Here is an 8,158-nt window from a genome sequence, read left to right on the forward strand (position 1 = left end):
AACCATTCCAAAATCCATTGATAATTTAATTTTCCAAACTCAAACCCTTAATATGTGATATTAACCCTTTGCACTTCAAATTTATTATTTTATATTTTTCAATTCAATTATTCTTTTTTTTTTTTTTGGACAATTAAAAATATCGAGTGTGATGACTCAATATAAGAGTTCCTGTGATAAAAATTGAAAACTCAAGTTACACTTGACGAAAGAATTGCAAGGAATGCAATCCTTCTTTTAAACACATAAATCCACGTCAATATCCAAAAAGATCCAAGATATTTCCTCGCATGAACGAAATCTATTGAAACGGATCAAACCAAGATGTTTCGGCCCTTTTTCCAAAAAAGAGAAAAAAGATCTGTTCACAAACAGTTAGGGTTATTTATGTCAACGACCGATCTCTCTCGACGAGGCAGAGCCGCAAAATGAGAGAAACTTGTCGAAGCTTGTCCGCGTTACGATCTTCGACAAATTTCGACCACGAGCAGTCGAGTTATTATCGGCGGTGAACCGGTCAGGTTCGTAACGTGTCGCCGGAAGGGACGCCGAGGATTTCCAGTCCACCGTCCGCTGTTAATTAAAAGGATCCAGCGGCCACCTCGAGAGCTCGGCGTAGATAAGATCGGTGTTGACGCGACGGAGAAAAGGAAAGCTCGCCCCGAACCGAAAGGTTTCGCTCGCTTTCTCGCCGCCAGGTGAGATATTTTGCACCGGTTGTGTTTCCACCGAGTTGTCACCGTGTCTCGAGTAATCTATTTAGTCGCGGCGACCATGACGACCGCTGACTTTGAGTTATACGGAGGACGAGAGAGACGAGAGAAAAACGAGGCGAGATTAATTTGGCAAGCCCACTCGGCGAAGCATCGACTTTGTTCGATTTTGTTACCGGAAACGAGCGACAGATAGAATTGATTTGCTGGGATTTTTAACAAACAAATCGGTCCCAAGAGATAGTCACAGAACGATTAAATCAAATTGGAGATCTGTTGAAATTAAAATTGTTTTCCGAAGAAAAACACCTGATTTCGTCATCTGTGAAAATTGGAAAATTTCAAAATCGTCCTCCCTCGACTACCTTTTGAACTTTTTCTAATTACCTGTTGAGAAATTTGTCAAATATCGTTTCAACGTAATATATCAATAACTATTCTTCTCTCTCTCTCTCTCTCTTCTTTTTACGACTTTGAAAAATTTCAAAATCATCCTCCCTCGATTACCTTTTGAACTTTTCCTAATTACCTGTTGAGAAATTTGTCAAATATCGTTTCAACGTAATATATCAATAACTATTCTTCTCTCTCTCTCTCTCTCTTCTTTTTACAACTTTGACAATTCGTCCTCCCTCGATTACCTTTTGAACTTTTCCTAACTATCAGCCGAGAAATTTATCAACTATCGTTCCAACGTAATATGTCAATAACTATCTCTCTCTCTTCTTTTTACAACTTTGACAATTGAAAAATTTCAAAATCGTCCTCTCTCGACTACCTTTTGAATTTTTCCTAATTATCAGCCGAGAAATTTGTCAACTATCGTTCCAACGTAATATATCAATAACTATCCCTCTCTCTCTTCTTTTTACGACTTTCTCATCGAGAAAAGATCCAGATAACGCCCGGCTGAATCTTTGAAATCGGTAAGGATCCTGATTCGAGGGTACACTCCGAGGACAACAAAGCCGCAACGGGAGTGAGTGAGAGAGAGAGAGAGAGAGAGAGAGAGAGAGAGAGAGAGAGAGAGAGAGAGAGAGAGAGACGGAGAGACAGAGAGAGATAGTGTACGCGCGTAGTAGTCAAGCTCCGCGAATTGGCGGCGTTAAGGCAGCCAGGCACAACCCCTCTTCCGTGAGCCAGCCAGCTATCTACTGCGTAACGCACAATTGGCCATGTTGCAGGCTGGCACACGTGGCTGACTAGGCTGCTTCTCTGTCTGGCAGCGCATCGGGTCTCGAACAAGTCGAATTCCTCTTGTTAGACACCGGTTAGCATCGCGATTGAACGTCGTGACATACTGTGGCTCGCGATAGTATTTCAGCAACTCTGGTCAACTTTTGTACTGCTGTATACAGGTACAGGTTGGAATGTTTCAGCTCAGTTATACCTTACATGTCGATCCCAACATGAAAATAATAATATAAATAATAATAATTTATTAGTTTTAGCCCTTAAGGCCAAGAAATAGACTTGGCTAACATATGTTTCTCGCGGTCACACACATTCTTCCATACGTACATTTACCATCGCTGTTACTTAACCTATTATTACCTTATTTCACCTTCCTTCTCTTTTGCTATTTTACTTTTGTCTACCCTCCTTAACCACTTGACTATTTGTTGCCCTTCACTACTTGTTCCACGCTATACTCGCATCTTTCAACTTTCTTGCATCTCTCTATTAGGTGTTTTGGTGTACCAAATTGTCTCTCGCATAACTTGTATTTAATTACGTACTATAAAACGACAGACATTTGTTCATTTCTTGTCGTTAGACACTGGTTAGCATCGCGATTGAACGTCATGACATACTGTGGCTCGCGATAGTATTTCAGCAACTCTGGTCAACTTTTGCACTGCTGTATAGGTACAGATTGGAATGTTTCAGCTCAGTTATATCTTACATGTCGATCCCAACATGAAAGTAATAATATAAATAATAATAATAATAATTTATTAATTTTAGCCCTTAAGGCCAAGAGATAGACTTGTCTAGACTAACATATGTCTTTCGCGGTTACACATATTCTTCCATACGTACATTTACCATTGCTGTTACCTAACCTATTATTACCTTATTTCACCTTCCTTTTGCTATTTTACTTTTGTTTACCGTCCTTAACCACTTGACTATTTGTTGCCCTCCATCACTTGTTCCACGCTATACTCGCATCTCTCTATTAGGTGTTTTGGTGTACCAAATTGTCTCTCGCATAACTTGCATTTAATCATGTACTATAAAACGACAGACATTTATTCATTTCCTGTACTAAACATGCTTTAAGGAAGATAATCACTATTGATATTAGAAGTGTTTCATATGCCTAGACAAAACCAATAGTGTATACAAGACATTTTCAAATTGCAGCAAGTCGTATTAGTCAAGTTTGCTCTAAATAGGAGTTGGAAGATTATTTGGAAACGTAACTTGTCAGTTAGTGGTATAACGCACAGCAGGCCACGTCGTACACTTGTCTGACTAGGCTGTGTCCGATACTACGTCGAGTATCGGGGCAAGTTAAATTCGTCTCGCTTAAATTCGCATCGATGTCGTCGGTGGTTAGACGAAGTTATATCTGCGCGAGTTTTTCGAGCGTGCGACACGATAAGGGAATGACAGACACCCCTGTAATGGGATTCATTAACGTATTGCGAACAATCGAACGAAAAGGCTGGGCTGGTGGCGCGTCGTAGACATTGGGTTGTACAATAGCGTTCGATGGAAGCAGTCAGATGGGAACCGTTTTAAGTATCTTGCCGGGACGGCAGCTATTGAATCAGCTTTCGGTGTTGGGTAAAATGACTGATCGGAGGAGAATTGTCTGGCGATTGCTGGGCTCGCCTTTGTTGCCCTCGATGGTGTACGTAAGCTAGACGGAAAGTTTGATTGGCGAGGGGGATTGCAGTGGTGTTGATCTTGCTTCTTCGATCTTGGATTTGGAAAGTTTGTTCCGCGCTTCCAGATAATTGTAGATGAATATGAATGAGAAAAGAATTGGTCACTGCTTTCAGTAGGTTCGTTCAAATATTTTTGCAAATATTTTTTGTAGGAGGAGGGATGGAATAGAATAAGTGCGTACGGAACTTACCAGGATTTGTAGCGAATTTAATTCCATTTCACTGTAGATACACACAGATATGCGTGAATTTAGTGCGTCGAGCAGAGAGATTATAGATATTCTATATATTTGTTATCGGGAACAGTCGTGACGGGTATTGACCTCAATTGTAATCACAAACTTTAGGCTTTCTGATGATTATTAACGTTGATATTGGTTTGTCACAATTTCGAGTACGATACATTTATTAAATGCTACAATATCTGCGATTTTGAATTATTGCAAAGAAGATACTTTCTATTTTGAAGCTTCTCGAGTCCAGCGCAATTTATTAAATTAAATTTATTTAGCCCATAACAAAGCCAGACGCGTTGACATTGTAATTAACTCTTGGTTGGAACTGTGCGAGCTAATTTCAAGCTAAACGGGGGGACGTTTTCAGGGCAGATCATTCAGAAAGTTTCCTGACTGTCGAATCAATAATCCGGCGAATGAATTTACTGTTTCTCAACGTGGGATCGACGGTCGTTCGGCCGCGATTTTGCCGTTAATTAGAAGTGGGAGGAATTAGAAAAGTTTTAATTAGTTCTTTCGAGAGTTAAATCTTACGGCGGAATTTATTAGCATAATTCGGGATCGATCGTAACGCGGGGACAATAAACCCCAATGATGTAATTGAGAAGAGCCTGTGCAAGCGGGATATCCAATACTCGTTCGCGTAACCGATTCGTCGTCTATTATTTCATTGATATTAATTTTCAAACAGGTATCCGATATGATTATTATTTCACAGTGGAACGTTATCATTAATTATGGTTAACTACAGCAAAGATGCCTGAGAAGAAAACGAAGCGAAAAATGAGAAAAGAGGTTAATCATGTTATCGAACATCCGATACGATAATCATTTCACGATGGAGTGTTCTACGTTTCAAAGATAAGTCTGAAAATAAAATTTAAAAGGAAAGGAGAAAAGAAGCCAGTTCATCGAATATCTGATACAATAGTCGTTTCATGGTGGTGTATATTCCACGACGAAGTCATCCGAAGATAAAGTGAAAACGAAAGAAGTCAATTATCGCGGCAAACGGCTCTCCTTTAGCGAAGCCTTGCATTAAAGTCCGCCCCGGCATGATAATTTCGAGACAATGATATCGCTGCAAACGAGTCGCCAAAGTCGGCGAAAGTTTTTTAATTAACGCATTAGGCGGTTATACACTTTACACGACAGATTCATTTATCACGAGCGCGAAGTTTCCTACAAAAGGTGTAGTAGGGCCTTGTCCTGCGACGGAAAACTTTATTACGCTGCATAAACCAACAATCGTTTTGCATCTCTCGCCGCGGTCGCAAGTAACAACACCGGAAAACATACATTTCGTCTACAAAGAGAGTGCGATACTTTGCCATTTCCTTCGTAAGATGGTTGCTCTTTGCTTCGAATTTTCTGCTCATTGAAACTCTTACGGAAAATCTCTATCGATCGAAATTCGTTTATTGCTATTTTCTATTAATATTCCATTGGTATATTCCATTGGTTGGGTATAGATATTTTTCCTAGGTTCATAAATACTCTTTTGAGAGATTCAGAGGTGTGTTCAGTAACCAAAGAATTGAACTTGTAGCACCTTCGATAACATCAGCTTTATTTTTCTACAATTTTCTGGTCGCAGTTTAGTTAGTGATTTATTTAGATAAATATCAATTTGTTATTCAATCGAAATAAATAAAAATATCATATATTGGTCTTTGTAGTGCCGACGGAAAGAAAAATAATCCTGAGCGAAGTATGTTGAACCAAACTAATGTATGTTTAATAGCTTATTAAGAAACAAAAAGCCACCGTATTTCAAAACATAAATAAATAATTATTCTACGATATATTAATTCATCTTCATATCATTCGGCACTAAAGGGGTTGAACCGACTCTCATTCACCTGTTTCAAAAGATACAATTTTCGTTCGAAACAAATTTCGACTGGCAGTGAGCCAGACTTGATCTATCGAATACGCACAAAAAAAAAAAAACTGACCGCCACTTTATTTCAATTCATCTTCGCAATCGCCATGAAAAGGCGAACATTATCTGTCCTCGCCAAGAAGTACTCGTCTCTCAAAGAACGTCGAAGCAAAGAAAAAAAAAAAAAAAAAAAGCAACGTCCTTAATTCGCGGCGCGCGTCGTCTCATGTACGCGGTGCTCGTATACTTTCACTGGCCATTCGGAGAATCGGGATCAATGTCCCTCGCCAAGGTTCAGGCGCGTCGCGTCGCGAGGTCGTATTGACCTCGGGCCAAGAAAGATGCGGTCGCCTCTCTACGATCGAACCTTCGAGGGGAGAGAGAGAGAGAGAGAGAGTGGTGTAGCCCCGCGGTAAGAAAGTGGGCCAACAAAACAAACCGCGTCGCGTCTGATTCATACCCGGCAAACTGTTGCTACGCTTCTGGCAGAAGGAGATTCGACGCGGGCCGTTTTATTTACGACGCCTCGCGTGTAACCGTGTTGGAGAGATCACGGAGCAAAGCCGAGGGATGATGTTGCACGACTCGCGTGCTACCGCGTGCGGTGAAAGAAGAGACGCGGAGGATCTCCTTGCGCGAGATCCCGGTTAATTTGTAGTCGAAGAGAGAGAGAGAGAGAGAGAGAGAGAGAGAGAGAGCAAGAAGAGTTAGAAGAGAAGAAGGATAGAGAACGAGACGGAGCGGGATCGAAGAGAGAAATGGCGAACGCAACAGAGGAGGAACTGATGTCCTCTGAAGATGAGCAGCCGCCCGAAGGAGAACGATATTGCTCCTTGGCTGGCTGGATACTGTCGCTGCTGCTCCTCCGCCTTCTTCTTCCTTTCCTCTTATCCCCGTAGACCATGAACACGAGGAAAGGGATAAAAAGATTACGAGAGCAAATACCCGAGCTGAGGCGAACCCGTCGTCGAATGGACCAACGCCGATGGATAAGAATCTTTCGCCTCGCTCTCAGATGGCAAACACCACGTCCACAATCCCTTATCCGTCGGGATAATCGATCTATTAATGCTTTTATCGAAATCACTTTTTCGCGCCGGCAGTTTGCTCGTGAAATGTACATGTATAGTTCGTTAAATTTAGAAGGAGATTATCGAATGAGTAAAAGTTTTAGAAAGTTTCTCCGATCGGTTCGTATTGTTGGACGTTGCTGAAAGGAATTCCAAGAGTTTGCTCGACAGTTTCTTCCGTTTTAAAAGGTTGGCTAGACATTGTTCGCGCTAATATTGGATCTCGAGTGTTTGGGAATCCGAGGGAATTGAAAACTCAGGGTTTCTTTTTACGTTGAAAATTGAATAAGAACAACGAACGTTTTTGTAATATATGTGATTTTCGTATTGGGTGAACGTTGTGATTTTTTATTACATTTAGAAATTCGACTTCGAAAGCTCGATGCTATCGTCGCTTATCATATTTGAGCGGCCTTTTGATCTGCCCTACATAGAGACAAAATATTTTTTCCAATATTTCACGAGGAAAGGGATATTAATTGACGTTTCGCGAAACTGAAATTGAAATCCAATCTCGGAGGACGTCTACGGCTCTTAAAAGAGCGCGTTTCAAACGAGCTGTTAGTCGCATATCCTGTCTGGATCAGAGGATAGTAATCTTTACCGGATCTCGTGGAAAATCCATGGGATTTATGAAGCATCTCGCTGACATTTCTCGATCCAACTATCTCTGCAGTCTCGTAGCAAAGAACGGCTTTAGCAGCGCGAAATCATTAAAAATATATTTTTCACGATCTTTAATTTCCTACTTGTAACAAAATTTATAATACTCTCGTATTCAAAATACTCCCGTGCTTTTCATTTCTGTCGTCGTTTTGTTAAATTTCTATTTAATTCAAGAACCCGCGTTTCAATGAAAATTTTTTTCAAAGGAAATTTATATCAGCGGTTTTCGCCAAGTCGTGGTTATTTCATTTGAGAACTGCCTTTGAACGAACGTTTTTTTTTTTTTCTTTTTTTTAACGGAAATATATCTCTCGAAAGAGAGAATAATCTCGGCGGTGGAAAATTTTTGCAGATATTCAGTAAAATTATTACGTCGTTTCTATTTCGTATGTTTATAACGTGTATATTTCTCCTACAATCTCTGGTTATTTGAAATTTATATAAAATTCTTCGTTGTTCAAGAATATTCGATAGAGTTTGGTTCAAGCTGTTCGCAGTATTTTCCGGAGTTGGTTAGATAGATTTTTCTTTCAAATAAATTAATTCAAAATTTCTTCTGACATTACTGTTATGTAAAATATTTCAGTTTTAGAGAATTGTCAGAGAAAATCTGTTTGAAAAAATGTGAAAGACATGTACGAAAAGACGAGGGGAAATCAATCGACGAGGGTCGGTTCGTGTGTTTAAA

Source organism: Frieseomelitta varia, unplaced genomic scaffold, assembly GCF_011392965.1.
Source record: "Frieseomelitta varia isolate USP_RPSP 00005682 unplaced genomic scaffold, Fvar_1.2 scaffold_372, whole genome shotgun sequence".
NCBI classification, from domain to species: domain Eukaryota; kingdom Metazoa; phylum Arthropoda; class Insecta; order Hymenoptera; family Apidae; genus Frieseomelitta; species Frieseomelitta varia.